General features: G+C 44.8%; 1 pseudogene; it reads right to left on the bottom strand.

Annotated features, from left to right (window-relative positions):
• Positions 1-16,811: 16,811 nt before the first annotated feature.
• LOC138075235 (small ribosomal subunit protein eS25 pseudogene) lies at positions 16,812-17,186 on the bottom strand (annotated as a pseudogene).
• Between the last annotated feature and the right edge of the window lie 841 nt (positions 17,187-18,027).

The following is an 18,027-nucleotide window of genomic DNA, read 5'->3' as shown; positions in this document are numbered from 1 at the left end:
GCATGAGATCTTGGAGGTTGGGGATCCCTGATCTAGAAAATAAATCAGGATATTGAAAAAAAGGAAAAAAAAAGATTTTTGAATTTGAACTGAGCATGGACTTATTGAATTCTGATGATGTGGCAAAGGAGGGGCCAGGACGGGGGTCATGTGAGGGATTTTCAGACTCCAGAGTGACCGGAATGACTAACTGGAGGTTGCCCAGGCAGTGGGGTTTGAGGTCTGGTTGTGCTCAGCGAAGAGGTTCCTGGGAACCTAATGGGGACAATTTGGGGTTTCACAGATCATCTCAGCCGAGGGTGTTGCACATATATTGGAGGGCACGCAGCTCCCTATACGTCTATATTTTAAAGTAAATAAAAGGCTCTTGGAGCAAACCACACAGAGTTGGATGGATTCAAATTCCAATTCGGAAGCCTCTGCCTTCTGGCTTTACGGGAGCCTGTGGTGACCACTTGGGCTGGGAGTCCGGGTTGCTGGGTCAGCTTCTGGCTCCCACTGATGATTCACTGGAGCTCCTGTGGACGGGCGGCTTGCTGCCTGGGTCTCAGTTTTGCCCTTCTGTGAAACAGGCAGAGGGGCCAGTGGGTGCCATGAGAACATGAAATTTTAGCTTGGTATTATAAGATTGAAGGCAAAAGGAGAAGGAGGCAGAGGATGACATGGTTAGATAGCATCACTGATTCAATGGACATGAATCTGAGAAAACTCTGGGAGATAGTGGAGGACAGAGGAGCCTGGCATGCTGCCGTCCATGGAGTTGCAAAGAGTCAGACACAACTTAGCGACTCAATAAAAGCAGCAACATTATGGGTTGAATTGTGTTATATATTGAAGTCCTAATCCCCAGATATCTCAGAATATGGCCTTGTTTGGAGGTAGAATCTTTACAGAGATAATGAAGTGAAAGTGAGGCCATGAGGTCCTAACCTAGTATGACTGGGGTCCTGATAAAAACGGGAAACCCGGACACAGAGACATACGTAGAGGGAAGATGACGTGAAGCCGGCCATTGCAAGCCTGGGGGAGAGGCCTGGAGCAGATCCTTCTCTCCAGGCCATCAGGACTTGAACCTGCCAACATCTTGCTTTTAGACTTCCAGCTCAAACGAGGGAATACTCTTCGTTCTGCCTTTTCTCACCATGGAGGTATCAGGGGAATCCCTGCTCCCCTTTTCCTTCCCCATTTTCTTTCCCCACACCCACTCCTATAGCACCCTAAGAAGCTCTGTTCAAAGTTCCATATTATTTTCATCTAAAAAATTTATTATCACACATATGACTTCAACTCTGCAAGCTTCCACCCCCCGCCACAGCGAGTATAAAGGGAAAATGGCTCTTAGTTCGTGTCAAGGGTCAGTTCACCACGGGGAAACCAGTACAGCCAAAGGGCTGGAGGGAACCACTGGGAGGGGCTGTCTGTCAGGGAGGGAGCTAAGGCAATAGAGACAGTTGGGAAGGGGGATTCACCACTTCTTCCCTAGAAATCTGGACAAGGAGTGGGCTGCAATCTCTGAGGCTTGACTCAAGGGCACTTCTACTTGAAGACAGAGCTGATGAAATGATCCCTGGGGGCTGGAAGACTAATTCTCAAATCTGGTTACATCAGATTACCTGTAGACCTTTAATTTTTTTCCTCCCCCTTTTACATTAATGAAAAGGCAAAATGCCACAGTAAGCGTCTTTGCACCTACAGGTATAGCTTAGATGAAACGGTGCAGGTAGAATTAAAAGCGCAAAGAGTCAGACACGACTGAGTGACTGAACTGAGCTGAACTGAACTGAATGTACTTTTCCCATTGTCAGGGTGGCAACTTTAAAAGTCACATAGATTCCTCAGCTCTACCTCAAGTTACTCTACCACACTCACCAGAGGTGAGCCTCAGGACTCTGTGTTTCACAAGTTCTCCAGGTGGCTCTGTGTAGCTGACAGGGACAGGGCACACCTCCGGATGGAGTCAATGCTGGGACTCATCTGAGAGACCCCAGACTCTCCACCCCGGGACCAGCTCCACACACCTGCGTGCTCCTGGCCTGTGGAGATGAGGTGGGCCGGGACGCGGTGGGGGTGGGGGAATGGGGGCTGAGGGGACTCGGAAGTCAGGGGCTGCTGGTGGACATAAGCTGGGTGACATTTGTGGGGAAGAGAGAGGCCAGGGTGGGAGAGAGGTCAGGAGCAGTAACCCCCACGGGAAGGAGAATGGAGATTGCCCTTGCATCAGGATCTAGGCAAAGGAGAGTCAGCCTTCTCCCACATCGATTTCTAAGACCAGCTCTGTTCCTATTAGATAGGAACTAAGGTCTAACCTTCTTTCCCAGCTGTTCTATTTTCAGCCCTTTTCTTCCTTCCCTGTTATGTGATCATGAGCAAGTCACCTTGAATCCTAATTTCTACCTTTCCAAAGTGGACTACAGTTCATCGGGCACTCTATCTATCAGATCTAGGCCCTTAAATCTGTTTCTCACTTCCACTGTATTATCATAAGGGATTTGATTTAGGTCATACCTGAATGGTCTAGTGGTTTTCCCTAATTTCTTCAATTTGAGTCTGAATTTGGTAATAAGGAGTTCATGATCTGAGCCGCAGTCAGCTCCTGGTCTTGTTTCTGTTGACCGTATAGAGCTTCTCCATCTTTGGCTGCAAAGAATATAATCAATCTGATTTCAGTGTTGACCATCTGGTGATGTCCATGTGTAGAGTCTTCTCTTGTGTTGTTGGAAGAGGGTATTTGCTATGACCAGTGCATTTTCTTGGCAAAACTCTCTTAGTCTTTGCCCTGCTTCATTCCGCATTCCAAGGCCAAATTTGCCTGTTATTCCAGGTGTTTCTTGACTTCCTACTTTTGCATTCCAGTCTCCTATAATGAAAAGGACATGTTTTTTTTGGGTGTTAGTTCTACAAGGTCTTGTAGGTCTTCATAGAACCGTTCAACTTCAGCTTCTTCAGCGTTACTGGTTGGGGCATAGACTTGGATAACTGTGATATTGAATAGTTTGCCTTGGAGATGAACAGAGATCATTCTGTTGTTTTTGAGATTGCATCCAAGTACTGCATTTTGGACTCTTTTGTTGACCATAATGGCTACTCCATTTCTTCTGAGGGATTCCTGCCCACAGTAGTAGATGTAATGGTCATCTGAGTTAAATTCACCCATTCCAGTCCATTTTAGTTTGCTGATTCCTAGAATGTCGACGTTCACCCTTGCCATCTCTTGTTTGACCACTTCCAATTTGCCTTGATTCATGGACCTGACATTCCAGGTGCAATATTGCTCTTTACAGCATCGGATCTTGCTTCTATCACCAGTCACACCCACAACTGGGTATTGTTTTTGCTTTGGCTCCATCCCTTCATTCTTTCTGGAGTTATTTCTCCGCTGATCTCCAGTAGTATATTGGGCACCTAATGACCTGGGGAGTTCCTCTTTTGATATCCTATCATTTTGCCTTTTCATACTGTTCATGGGGTTCTCAAGGCAAGAATACTGAAGTGGCTTGCCATTTCCTCCTCCAATGGACCACATTCTGTCAGACCTCTCCACCATGACCCGCCTGATGAACTATGGAATGAGGTTCGTGACATTGTACAGGAGACATGGATCAAGACCATCCCCATGGAAAAGAAATGCAAAAAAGCAAAAATGGCTGTCTGGGGAAACCTTACAAATAGCTGTGAAAAGAAGAGAGGCGAAAAGCAAAGGAGAAAAGGAAAGATATAAGCATCTGAATGCAGAGTTCCAAAGAATATCAAGAAGAGATAAGAAAGCCTTCTTCAGCGATCAATGCAAAGAAATAGAGGAAAAGAACAGAATGGGAAAGACTAGAGATCTCTACAAGAAAATTAGAGATAGCGAGGGAACATTTCATGCAAAGATGGGCTCGATAAAGGACAGAAACGGTATGGACCTAACAGAAGCAGAAGATAGTAAGAAGAGGTGGCAAAAATACACAGAAGAACTGTACAAAAAAGATCTTCACAACCCAGATAATCATGATGATGTGATCACTAATCTAGAGCCAGACATCTTGGAAAGTGAAGTCAAGTGGGCCTTAGAAAGCATCACTGCGAACAAAGCTAGTGGAGGTGATGGAATTCCAGTTGAGCTATTTCAAATCCTGAAAGATGATGCTGTGAAAGTGCTGCACTCAATATGCCAGCACATTTGGAAAACTCAGCAGTGGCCACAGGACTGGAAAAGGTCAGTTTTCATTCCAATTCCAAAGAAAGGCAATGCAAAAGAATGCTCAAACTACTGCACAGTTGCACTCATCTCACATGCTAGTAAAGTAATGCTCAAAATTCTCCAAGCCAGGCTTCAACAATACGTGAACCGTGAACTCCCTGATGTTATACAAGCTGGTTTTAGAAAAGGCCGAGGAACCAGAGATCAAATTGCCAACATCCGCTGGATCATGGAAAAAGCAAGAGAATTCCAGAAAAACATGTATTTCTGCTTTATTGACTATGCCAAAGCCTTTTACTGTGTGGATCACAATAAACTGTGGAAAATTCTGAAAGAGATGGGAATACCAGACAACCTAACCTGCCTCTTGAGAAAGCTGTATGCAGGCCAGGAAGCAACAGTTAGAACTGGACATGGAACAACAGACTTGTTCCAAATAGGAAAAGGAGTATGTCAAGGCTGTCTATTGTCACCCTGCTTATTTAACTTCTATGCAGAGTACGTCATGAGAACACAAGCTGGAATCAAGATTTCCGGGAGAAATATCAATAACCTCAGATATGCAGATGACACCACCCTTATGGCAGAAAGTGAAGAGGAACTAAAAAGCCTCTTGATGAAAGTGAAAGAGGAGAGCAAAAATGTTGGCTTAAAGCTCAACATTTGGAAACAAAGATCATGGCATCCGGTCCCATCACTTCATGGGAAATAGATGGGGAAACAGTGGAAACAGTGTCAGACTTTATTTTTTTGGGCTCCAAAATCACTGCAGCTGGTGACTGCAGCCATGAAATTAAAAGACGCTTACTCCTTGGAAGAAAAGTTATGACCAACCTAGATAGTATATTCAAAGCAGAGACATTACTTTGCCGACTAAGATCCGTCTAGTCAAGGCTATGGTTTTTCCTGTGGTCATGTATGGATGTGAAAGTTGGCCTGTGAAGAAGGCTGAGCGCCGAAGAATTGATGCTTTTGAACTGTGGTGTTGGAGAAGACTCTTGAGAGTCCCCTTGGACTGCAAGGACATCCAACCAGTCCATTCTGAAGGAGATCAACCCTGGGATTTCTTTGGAAGGAATGATGCTAAAGCTGAAACTCCAGTACTTTGGCCACCTCATGAAAAGAGTTGACTCATTGGAAAAGACTCTGATGCTGGGAGGGATTGGGGGCAGGAGGAGAAGGGGACGACCGAGGATGAGATGGCTGGATGGTATCACGGACTCGATGGATGTGAATCTGAGTGAACTCCGGGAGTTGGTGATGAACAGAGTGGCCTGGCGTGCTGCGATTCATGGGGTCGCAAAGAGTAAGACACGACTGAGCGACTGAACTGATCTGAAAGTGGTCTAATACTATCTTTCTTATTCTTTTTGATAGCATGGTTCTTAGAGTCAAATTAATGAATGTTCATGCAAGTACTTTCACACCGTAAAGGGTTCAATCCAATCCACCCTTCAATGTCAAAGTCAAATATAGTTTCTGCCCCACCACCGTGGACCGTACCCTTCTCTGTGGGGCCAGAAAGAGTTAGGCTGTTTCCGACTTTTCTCAAGGATCACGTCGCAGTCTCCTTTAAAGTGTGAATATTTGCCTCACATCTGGTTTGCTCACCAGACTGTGAGCCCTAGAAGGAAAGGATAAACATTTTGTTCAGGGTTGCATCTCCAATGCCTGCCACAAGATAGGTGACTGGCAAATGTAGTTTCATTGAGGAACGAAGCCTGACACAGATCAGTCTGCAGAGCCTTGCTTTGAGTGGGTCCAGTCCTGGGTGGGGACAGCAAACTCAGGCTTCTGCATTGCAGCTGAACCCACAGGAGGCCCTACTTCTAGTCTGGCTTTAGCCAGTCCACGGCTGCTCCAGCTCCAGCCACCTCCTCTCCAGGCCTCCTGCCTCTTGGTCTGCTGGGACTCCAGGGCAGCGGGCTTGACTTGTGTGCCCATTTCAGAAGGCAAACATGTAATTTCAGGTCATGCCCGGTGCCATTTGGAAAGAAGCTCAGGTTTCCCTAAGTGGAAACAGCATGCTCTGAGGGTAATTATGGGCCGGGAGGCATGTTCTGGAGTGAGACCCAGCGCTTATAAGCAAAGGTTACCCTTTCAGCCTGGTGACAGGACAGGGAGGACACCATCAGTCCCAGTTAAACCCTGGAGCATCCCAGAGAGCCTGCACCATCTGCAGCACAGGGATATCTGCCAGGATTCTAGCCCCTGGAATGACTCTTTTCCACATTAAGACCTCAGACCCAGAATATGACAAGCCCCTCATTAGGAATGGTGAGACTTTAGACAATCGCATACCCTTTGATTTCATGAGGAGGTTGAGCTAGTTGGCCTCTGATCAGTTGTGTGCTCATGAAAGTTTAGCTCTCTGGGACAAAAAGAGCCCTGATCTGAAGGATCTGTTCATTTCTGTGATGTCAGCACCACCACCCCGGCAGATTTCAGTGTTATGTCATTGAGTGCAAACTGGCGCAGAGTTGCCGTGTTGACTGCTGACAGCCAGCCCCGCACATCACTGCTTCTGGCTCTGGCGTCTGCAGAGCTCTGCCGCTGTTTTCCAGCTGTGCATTACTCAATGTTCCCTTGCTATGTACCTGTGCAGGTGTACTCAGGGCTGCACATAATTTGTGAGTCCCAGGGAAAAATGGAAATGTGGGCCCTTTGTTCAAAGAGCAGGAAAAAAAAAATGCCACTAGAGGTACAAAAACATAAAGCTCTCATGGTGTTTTCTGTGTTTTTTTTTTTTTTTTTTTCCTTTCTTTATTTTTGGCTGTGCGGGATCTTCCCTGCATGGGGGGCTCCTCCCTAGCTGCAGTGCTCAGGCTTCTCACTGCCGTGGCTTCTCCTCTTGCAAAGCACAGGCTCTAGGGGCACAGGCTTCAGCAACTGTGGCTCGTGGGCCTCAGAGCATGGCCTTAGTGGTTGTGGCCTGTGGGCTTAGTTGCCTCTAGACATGTGGGATCTTCCCAGACCAAGGATTGAACCTTTGTCCCCTGCATTGGCAGGTGGATTCTCAACCCCTGGATCGCTAGGGAAGTCTTTTTTCTATTTTTAATGTTTTTTCTCCCTCATTTAATTAAAACAAAATTAACCTTGTTGATTTATGATATTATGTTAGATTCAGGTGTACAGCTTCAGATTCTTTTCCCTTTTAGGTTATTACATGATGCTGAGAGGAAAACAGGCAGGAAGGCCAGGGGTCTCCAAAGGAGGAAATAGGCTGCAAGTGTCAGACATTTTTATCTCTCTTAAGCGGCAGGAGGAAACAAACTAGTGATATTTTTTTCCTTCTCTATACAAATTTAAAAGGAGGTTTCTCTTAAAATACTGTGTTGCCATAATGACACCTGGTCTCCCCTGAAATTAACTATTCTCAAACCTTGAGTTAACCAATGCATTTTTCTTACGGAAATGTTTGTCTTAAGCTATGTTAATGTACTATGTGCACTTACCCCAGACTCTGTCTTCAAGTTGGTTCCACCTAATGGCTCAGAACCTACTGGACAAACCATTAGGTTATACTCAGATATTGTTCCCCTAATCTATGTAAACGAAACTACTTGTATGGTAATCTGACCTTCTACAAGATTCAAGTCAATTGTTTTATGGCCTGGGATGAATGTCTGGTGCCGAGATTATCCCAAAATACATTTTATGGATGAGGGGCCTGGTGCCATTCTGAGTTTTAAGACATTTCTTTCTTTCATTAACAGACTGCTAGTGACTATATAACATCCAGCTGAAGACTGGCAGGGGGGTACTCTTTCTGCCCCCTTCTGATGCCTATGTTAGAAGCTTTCTCTATCTCCTTTATACTTTAATAAAAACTTTATTACACAAAAGCTCTGAGCGATCAAGCCTCATCTCTGGCCCCAGATTGAATTCTTCTCCTCTGGAGGCCAAGAATCCCGGTGTTTTTTTGTGGGTCAACAACAACCTTTCAATGGTGAATATAATTCCCTGTGGTATACAATAAGTCCTTGTTTATCTATTTTATACACAGTGGTGTCTATCTGTTAATCCTGTACTCCTAATTTATCCTTCCCCTATCACACTCCCTTTTGACAACCGTAGGCTTGTTTTCTATGTTTGTGAGTCTATTTCTGTTTTATAAATAAGTGATTTGTGTTATTTTTAAAGTTTCCATATATGTGACATTATTTATTTTCTTTCTCTGCCTGACATTTCACTTAGTATGATAATCTTTAGATTCATCCAAGTTATTGCAAATGGCATTATTTCATTCTTTTTTATGACTTAATAATATTGATATATATATGTATATACACCACATTTTCTTTATCCATTTATCTGTCAATGGACATTTAGGGTGTTTTCGTGTATTGACTATTATAAATGGTGCTGCTATGAACATTAAGGTGCACATATCTTTTGAAGTAAGAGTTTTTGTCTTTTTTGGATATACGCCCAGGAATGGGATTGTTGGATCATATGGCAACTCTATTTGTAGTTTTTTTAAGGAACCTCAAAACTGTTTTCCATAGTGGCTGCACCAATTTATATTCTCATCTCAAGGTCTTTTTAATTTTCTACTTAACAGAGTTCTAAGTAAATGAAAATTTAAGAATTAAATTATTACATGAATTTTATAGTTATATTGTACAATGCCAGTTTGGATGAAAGTACAAGAGTGTTTAACTAGTGGAACCACCACACTTACACAATTGACTTTCATAGCTCACATGTGAATAATGGAAACTGTTACCAACAAGCTCTACTGTTTTTATTGCACCTCTTTGTTCCCACATTCTATCAGCTAGCTCTCCCTACTTTCAGCTTCCTGGTGAGGAAAGGACAGAAAGGAAAGAGGTCTATGAGTTTCTCTGCCTTTCCCATTCCTTGGTTAGTCATGTTTCCTAGGAGACATTTCCTTCTTTCTGTGTTCAAAGCAAGTTCTGATTTGAATGGAAAACGTCGCTTGTCGAGGCTATCAGCTCTCTTGCCACTCAGCTGTTGCCATAATACACTAACTTGTGCTTACTCTGAGTCTTGCTGAGTTGCGTGCACTGTGAGTCCACTGGAATTGTGTGCTCATAGGAATCGCAAATGCTATGTACAAATGGTGAAGCAAAGAATGGTGGCCAACTTTCAGCAGCTGAGAAGCTGGGGAGATGGCCAGGAGAAGGATGTCAGAACTCATTGTCTTCCCAGGTTTTTGACCCTCCCCTGAAGCCCCTCAATAAAATGGTTTGATCCCCCTTGCAAAAAAAGAATGGTGGCCACACATTATGCCCATATCTGCTCTGCTCATATGTGCACCCCAGCTTTCCACTGGGCTTCACCTGTAAAACACAAACATAGAATTACTCAGAATCTCAAATTAAGAATTTTTTCAAAGAGGAAATGCAGATGGCCAACAGGCACATGAAAATATGCTCAACACTGCTGATCATCAGGGAATACAAATCAAAACCACAGTGAGATATCACCCCACACCTGTCAGAATGGCCATCATCAAAAAGAGTACAAATAGCAAATGTTGGTGAGGATGCGGAGAAAAGGGAACCCTTGTACACTGTTGGTGGGAATTTAAATTGGTACAGCCACTGTGGAGAACAGTATGGTTTCTCAAAAAACTGAAAATAGAACTACTATATGACTTAGCAATTCAACTCGTGTGTGTGTGTGTGTGTATATCTGAAAGAAACAAAAACACTAATTTGAAAAGATACGTGCAGCCCAATGTTCATAGCTGCATTTTTTACAGTTGCCAACATATAGAGGCACCCTAAGTGTCCATCCTCGTCCACCCAGTGGACAGCCAGGGGCAGCGGCCAGGAGGAGCAACCCCACATCCAAGGAGGGGTGGCAGCGAGGGCGCAGGAGGGCCTAGAGGAGCCATCCCACATTGAAGGTCAGGAAGGGTGGCGGTGAGGAGATACCCCTCATCCAAGGTAAGGAGCAGTGGCTGTGCTTTGCTGGAGCAGCCGTGAAGAGATACCCCACGCCCAGGGTAAGGGAGATCCAAGTAAGATGGTAGGTGTTGCAAGAGGGCATCAGAGGGCAGACACACTGAAACCGTACTCACAGAAAACTAGTCAATCTAATCACACTAGGACCACAGCCTTGTCTAACTCAGTGAAACTAAGCCCTGCCCGTGGGGCAACCCAAGATGGGCGCGTCATGGTGGAGAGGTCTGACAGAATGTGGTCCACTGGAGAAGGGAATGGCAGACCACTTCAGTATTCTTGCCTTGAGAACCCCATGAACAGTATGAAAAGGCAAAATGATAGGATACTGAAAGAGGAACTCCCCAGGTCAGTAGGTGCCCAATATGCTACTGGAGATCAGTGGAGAAATAACTCCAGAAAGAATGAAGGGATGGAGCCAAAGCAAAAACAATACCCAGCTGTGGATGTAACTGGTGAAAGAAGCAAGGTCCGATGCTGTAAAGAGCAATATTGCATAGGAACCTGGAATGTCAGGTCCATGAATCAAGGCAAATTGGAAGTGGTCAAACAAGAGATGGCAAGGGTGAACGTCAACATTCTAGGAATCAGTGAACTAAAATGGACTGGAATGGGTGAATTTAACTCAGAGGACCATTATATCTACTTCTGTGGGAAGGAATCCCTCAGAAGAAATGGAGTAGCCATCATGGTCAACAAAAGAGTCCAAAATACAGTACTTGGATGCAATCTCAAAAACAACAGAATGATCTCTGTTCATCTCCAAGGCAAACCATTCAATATCACAGTTATCCAAGTCTATGCCCCAACCAGTAACGCTGAAGAAGCTGTAGTTGAACGGTTCTACGAAGACCTACAAGATCTTGTAGAACTAACACCCCCAAAAAGATGTCCTTTTCATTATAGGAGACTGGAATGCAAAAGTAGGAAGTCAAGAAACACCTGAAATAACAGGCAAATTTGGCCTTGGAATGCGGAATGAAGCAGGGCAAAGACTAAGAGAGTTTTGCCAAGAAAATGCACTGGTCATAGCAAACACCCTCTTCCAACAACACAAGAGAAGACTCTACACATGGACATCACCAGATGGTCAACACCGAAATCAGATTGATTATATTCTTTGCAGCCAAAGATGGAAAAGCTCTATACGGTCAACAGAAACAAGACCAGGAGCTGACTGTGGCTCAGATCATGAACTCCTTATTGCCAAATTCAGACTTAAACTGAAGAAATTAGGGAAAACCGCTATACCATTCAGGTATGACCTCAATCAAATCCCTTATGATTATACAGTGGAAGTGAGAAATAGATTTAAGGGCCTAGATCTGATAGATAGAGTGCCTGATGAACTATGGAATGAGGTTCGTGACATTGTACAGGAGACAGGGATCAAGACCATCCCCATGGAAAAGAAATGCAAAAAAGCAAAATGGCTGTCTGGGGAGGCCTTACAAATAGCTGTGAAAAGAAGAGAGGTGAAAAGCAAAGGAGAAAAGGAAAGATATAAGCATCTGAATGCAGAGTTCCAAAAAATATCAAGAAGAGATAAGAAAGTCTTCTTCAGTGATCAATGTAAAGAAATAGAGGAAAAGAACAGAATGGGAAAGACTAGAGATCTCTTCAAGAAAATTAGAGATAGTGAGGGAACATTTCATGCAAAGATGGGCTCGATAAAGGACAGAAATGGTATGGACCTAACAGAAGCAGAACATAAGAGATGGTAAGAATACACAGAAGAACTGTACAAAAAAGATCTTCACGACCCAGATAATCACGATGGTGTGATCACTCATCTATATCCAGACATCCTGGAATGTGAAGTCAAGTGGGCCTTAGAAAGCATCACTGCAAACAAAGCTAGTGGAGGTGACGGCATTCCACTTGAGCAATTTCAAATCCTGAAAGATGATGCTGTGAAAGTGCTGCACTCAATATGCCAGCACATTTGGAAAACTCAGCAGTGGCCACAGGACTGGAAAAGGTCAGTTTTCGTTCCAATCCCAAAGAAAGGCAATGCCAAAGAATGCTCAAACTACCACACAATTGCACTCATCTCACATGGTAGTAAAGTAATGCTCAAAATTCTCCAAGCCAGGTTTCAGCAATACGTGAACCGTGAACTTCCTGATGTTCAAGCTGATTTTAGAAAAGTCAGAGGAACCAGAGATCAAATTACCAACATCCGCTGGATCATGGAAAAAGCAAGAGAGTTCCAGAAAAACATCTATTTCTGCTTTATTGACTGTGCCAAAGCCTTTGACTATGTGGATCACAATAAACTGTGGAAAATTCTGAAAGAGATGGGAATACCAGACAATCTAACCTGCCTCTTGAGAAATATGTATGCAGGCCAGGAAGCAACAGTTAGAACTGGACATGGAACAACAGACTTGTTCCAAATAGGAAAAGGAGTATGTCAAGGCTGTCTATTGTCACCCTGCTTATTTAACTTCTATGCAGAGTACATCATGAGAAACGCTGGACTGGAAGAAATACAAGCTGGAATTAAGATTGCCGGGAGAAATATCAGTCACCACAGATATGCAGATGACACCACCCTTATGGCAGAAAGTGAAGAGGAACTAAAAAGCCTCTTGATGAAAGTGAAAGAGGAGAGTGAAAAAGTTGGCTTTAAGCTCAACATTCAGAAAACAAAGATCATGGCAGCCGGTCCCATCACTTCATGGGAAATAGATGGGGAAACAGTGGAAACAGTGTCAGACTTTATTTTTTGGGCTCCAAAATCACTGCAGATGGTGACTGCAGCCATGAAATTAAAAGACGCTTATTCCTTGGAAGGAAAGTTATGACCAACTTAGACAGCCTATTCAAAAGCAGAGACATTGCTTTGCCGACTAAGGTCCGTTGTGTCAAGGCTATGGTTTTTCCTGTGGTCATGTATGGATGTGAGAGTTGGACTGTGAAGAAAGCTGAGCACTGAAGAATTGATTATTTTGAACTGTGGTGTTGGAGAAGACTCTTGAGAGTCCCTTGGATTTCAGGGAGATCCAACTAGTCCATTCTGAAGGAGATTAGCCCTGGGATTTCTTTGGAAGGAATGATGCTAAAGCTGAAACTCCAGTACTTTGGCCACCTCATGAGAAGAGTTGACTCATTGGAAAAGACTCTGATGCTGGGAGGGATTGGGGGCAGGAGGAGAAGGGGACGACCGAGGATGAGATGGCTGATGGCATCACGGACTCAATGGACGTGAATCTGAGTGAACTCCGGGAGTTGGTGATGGACAGAGAGGCCTGGTGTGCTGCGATTCATGGGGTCGCAAAGAGTCGGACACGACTGAGCGACTGAACTGAACTAAGTGTCCATCAACAGATAAATAAACAAACAAGGTTTTGTATATGTATTAATATAGACAATGGAATACTATTCAGCCATAAAAAGAACAGACTTCTGTCATTTGCAGCAACATGGATGGACTTGGAAGACATTATAAATCAGAGAGAGAAAGACAAATACTGTATCACATCACTTATACATGGAATCTAAAAATACATCAAACTAGTGAATATAACAAAAAAAGAAGCAGAATCACAGATACTGAAAACAAACTAGTGGTTACCAGTGAGGAGAGGGAAGGGGGAAGGGGCAACATGAGGTGGGGGATTAAGAGGTACAAACAGATAAAATAAGCTACCAGGATATATTGTACAACACAGGGAATGTAGGAAATTTAAAAATAATAACTATACATGGAGTATAACCTTTAAAATTGTGAATCATTGTATTGTATACCTGTAACCTATATAATGATGTACAGCAGCTATGGGCTTCCCTAGTGGCTCAGTGGTAGAGAATCTGCCTGCCAATTCTTGGGTCAAGAAGATCCCCTGGAGGAGGAAATGGCACCCCACTCCAGTCTTCTTGCCTGAGAAATTCCATGGACAGAGGAGCCTGGCAGGCTACAGTCCATGGGGCTGCAAAAAAGTCAGACATGACTTAGTGACTAAACAGCAACTACATCAGCAACTATTCTTCAATTAAAAAAAAAATTACAAGATGGTGACAGCAGGTCACCAAACCCTCTGGGAAACCTGTCTGAGCTTGACGCCCCACGTGCTTGCACAGATCACACACCCAGGAGCAGGATGTGGGTGGACAGCTGCCTCTGTCTGTGGTCCCAGATTTACTGGTGAGGTTCTGACACAGTGTGGCTTGGGATGAGAGGGTTCCTGGGAAGTCTTCATTTTACAACAATTTCATGTTTCTGTGGCAGAGGGTTAGTCCACCTCAATTTGAGAAGCAATAATAGTCAACTTTGGAAAAAGGAGGAGACTGTCGGCCTGGTGGAGAGCTAGGGCTCAAGAAATATTTGTTTATTGAAGAATGCATAAATGAATTAGAGGATGTGAGAAGCCTGGAGTTGTTTGGGAGAGGTTCTAGGGAGATGCAAAGTCTGAGTTTCCCATTCTGTCCTCTGTACCCTATCTCTTTGCACCTAATAAATGATTCCCAGGGCTGGGGAGTAGAAGGCTGTCATTCATGCTTGTGGAATGACTGAGGAATGAGAGGCGGAGCCCCGAGCCCAGACACTTATGGTGAGCTGAGGGCATGAGAGATCTCAGATCTCTCTCCTGGTCATTCTGGCTTCATAGTCACTGCAAGTCCTGAATGAGACTCTTTCTGTGTACAAATCCAGCCAGGTTCTCTTGGGAGCTCTTAGGGGTGTGGGAGGGGGCATGGGGAGTCTCAGAGTCTGAGGATGGAGCAAGGTTTGGGGAAGTCTGCCCACATTTTGGGCTCTGGATCCCCTTCAAGGTCTTTAGAGAAATGCTCTTAGCCGCCTCCATCACCTGTTCCCGTGTCTCCTCCAGGAAAGTCAGGAGCTAAATCCCCATAGATTTGGCTGCCTGGGGCACAGAAATGCCACCTGGGTCAAATGCCTGCTTCCTGCCCTCCAGCTGGAAGGCTCCACTCCCTTTTCTTGGAACTCCCGAAGCCTTTTATCTGTGCCACTGCCTCTAAGACAAACTTGTCGCAGCCAGTCCTGTGACTTGGGTGGCATTTGTTCTCCTGGTGAGTAGGGCCAGAGTGATTTATCTCTATGTACCTTTCTACACTCTCACCACAAGAGTCTATTTAGCACTGAGCTGCCTGAGGCTGGCTTGCAACACACAGAGGTCGAATCAAGGCTGGAATGTCTGTGCACTGTTCTAGCACAGGGTGGTGGGCTGCTGGGTTTGTGGGGCTCTCCCGACAGGGGGTCATTCATGCAGGTCTCACTGTGCAGCACCAGTGCAAGTTTGCGGGTGCTGTGGCATGGAAGCAGGAGCAGGTCAGCTGTTTTCTGAGCTGGGCTGGAAGAGGTTTTGTTGAAAGACACTTCCTGTCCCCAGTGGCTCTCCAGATGGGAAGGGATCCAGTCTCGATAAAGAGTGGAGGAGAGACCAGAGGGCCCTGTGGTGAAACTGGAGCTGCTGGGGGGCCTGCCATGAAACCAGCTGAGTTCAGTTTCATCATCTGTCAAAGAGAATAATAATTAGACAGCAGAAGAAGGGTCTGGTGGCCTTCCACAGGCACTGTTAGCATACACGTGCTCTGTTCTGGATCCCTCTACCTCGTGTCTCCTGGGTCCTCATTCTATCCACCCCCCTCCCCCCCCCCGCCTTCCATGGAGTCTGGTCCAGCAAAAGGCCAGGCTCTCCCTTTCCTTTACTTCTGTCTCCAATCAGTACAATAATTACAAGTAATATTTAGGGGGCTCTTACTACAGACCCTGCAGTTTACTAAGCTCTCTCATGCATTAATCCATTGAATCCTCATAGTGAGACAGTGAGGTAGGTATTTCCACCCTCCGCATTCTTTAAATGAGGAATGGAAGCTCAGAGAGGTAGAGTGACTTGCCTGAGGTTGCACAGCTAAGAAGACGAAGAGTAGGGTCTAAAAGCAGGTTTGTCTGACATCATGGCTGGTAATCTTGGTCACCGCCCTCCACCAGCTTCCTGAGTTATTTCTTGAATTCTGGAGCTGAAATGCCAGGCTGGAACGAGGCGTCCAGAGCTTGTGCTGTGAGACCAGCCCTCCTCCTCCATCTTTTCTCCTTGGAGAAACCTCCCATCTCTGAGACCCCAGTCCCAAGTGGCAGGTCTTGTGGCCGCGTTTTTCCCTGACCTTGGGCTCCCAGCACAGTTGTCATCTGAGATCTATTTAAACTGCCTGTTGGCTCTGCAGACAAGAGCTGAGTTGGACAAAAGGCATCCACTTTGGCTTCCAGACCCACGGAATCTTCTGGCCCCATCTGTAATCAGATTCTTCTTCTTTATCAGCTGATGAGCGAGCAAAGGCAGGGGTTTAGTCTCTGTGGCTCGTAGGCCTTGGGACATTGGGGATGACCTCACAGGACAGCCCCTCTAACCTGAGAGCCGGTGAGGGTCATGGCTTCTGTGAGGCCCACGCTGGAGATGGTGCTTCCTCCCCCCACTTTGCTGGCAGGCCATGTGGGCAGCCGTGTGACCCAGGCTCCAAGTGAGGCCTGGCTGTGTCCTACCAGGCACATCGCTTCATCTGTTTGTCTGCATTTTCTCATCTCAATGATGTGTGTATTCTACCTACTTCCGCAGGGGCGCTGGGAAAATCCTTGTGAGATAAGCGTGTGTTGGCGAGTGGGAATGCTTTTTTTTTTTTTTTTAAATTTAATAAAGTTTTAATTTTCAAAATGTACAGTTGGTGGGACCTGTTTATGCATCTTCACCAGCAGCTGAGGCATTTCCGCCCTTGGTGTTTCTGGTGTAAATCACTTGAGCTCTGTGCTCTGAAGCCAGTTTAATAAGTCCTTGACTAAGTATATGCATGCTAAGGGTTCTGAAGGGTTGCCCTGGCCAGGGAGCCACGAATCTTGTCTCTCAGAGACGACAGCTGGAGTTACAGCTTCTTTACAGAGTTTGTCGTATGTCGCTTTGTCAAACTAGACTAGGTTATTAAGCGTGTCCTGAACTCTGCCTCTGGGACCACTTCTTCTTTTTGGCCTCACCCCCAGATTTGTTCACTGGATCCTTGCCTTTCTTGGCTGACATTCTGGCATCTTTCTTCTTCTTGTCATCCTTGGGTGGCATAGCGAAGTTGGAAGAGGGAAATGCTTTTAATATAAGTAAACAGAAATGAAATTGCCATTGGCTACAGGGTTGTGAATGAGACCCCAAAGTGGTCATCTGAGGGTTTCTACCTGGAGGAAAGGGCTTCACAGAAATATATTGAATGCTTACTATCAGGTTATTGGTAAACACCAGTGAGATCTTGGTGCAGAGCCATTACGAACAAATGGCCCACTTGTGTATCATATTTGGCCTATAGTATATTTATGCTTCTGTTGTAAAGGATGACTACTTATTTTTCTTTAGCCTAGGTAAGGTATTATGCCTTGATAGAAGGCAGACTTTTTTGTGGACCATACACAATAAAGAGTTGACATAGCTCTGGTCCTTGGTGGAAATTCAGGTACCTTCTCATTTCTTCATGAATATTAATTAAATAAACTTGGAATAAATTACCATCAGCTGGATTGCTGTGAAAACCTGTGCAGAGGGATGAATGAACCCTGGTACCATCGTGGGGCTGGGTTATGGGCAGTGGTATCCCCCCACCCCACCCCGGCCAACCTCTTTCCTTCAAGGATATCCAGGTGAGGAACCGTTCACTCTTTGTAACCATGCTTTTCTTTTTGTTTTTAATTCAACACATATTTACTGAATGCCCACCATCTGCCAGAAATGGTTTTTGTTTTTCAGACACTGTTTTTTTAAAATAGCTTTATTGATGTATAATTGCATACAGTAACTGCCTGTATTTAAAGTGTACAGTTTGGCAACTTTTGACACACGCATATACTTGTGAAACCACTACCATAATCAAGTTACAAACATGTCCGCAATTCCCCGAAGTTTCTTAGTGGTCCTT

Source organism: Capricornis sumatraensis, chromosome 3 (genome assembly GCF_032405125.1).
Source record: "Capricornis sumatraensis isolate serow.1 chromosome 3, serow.2, whole genome shotgun sequence".
Taxonomy (NCBI): Eukaryota; Metazoa; Chordata; class Mammalia; order Artiodactyla; family Bovidae; genus Capricornis; species Capricornis sumatraensis.
This window is presented reverse-complemented; position numbering and strand designations above follow the sequence as displayed.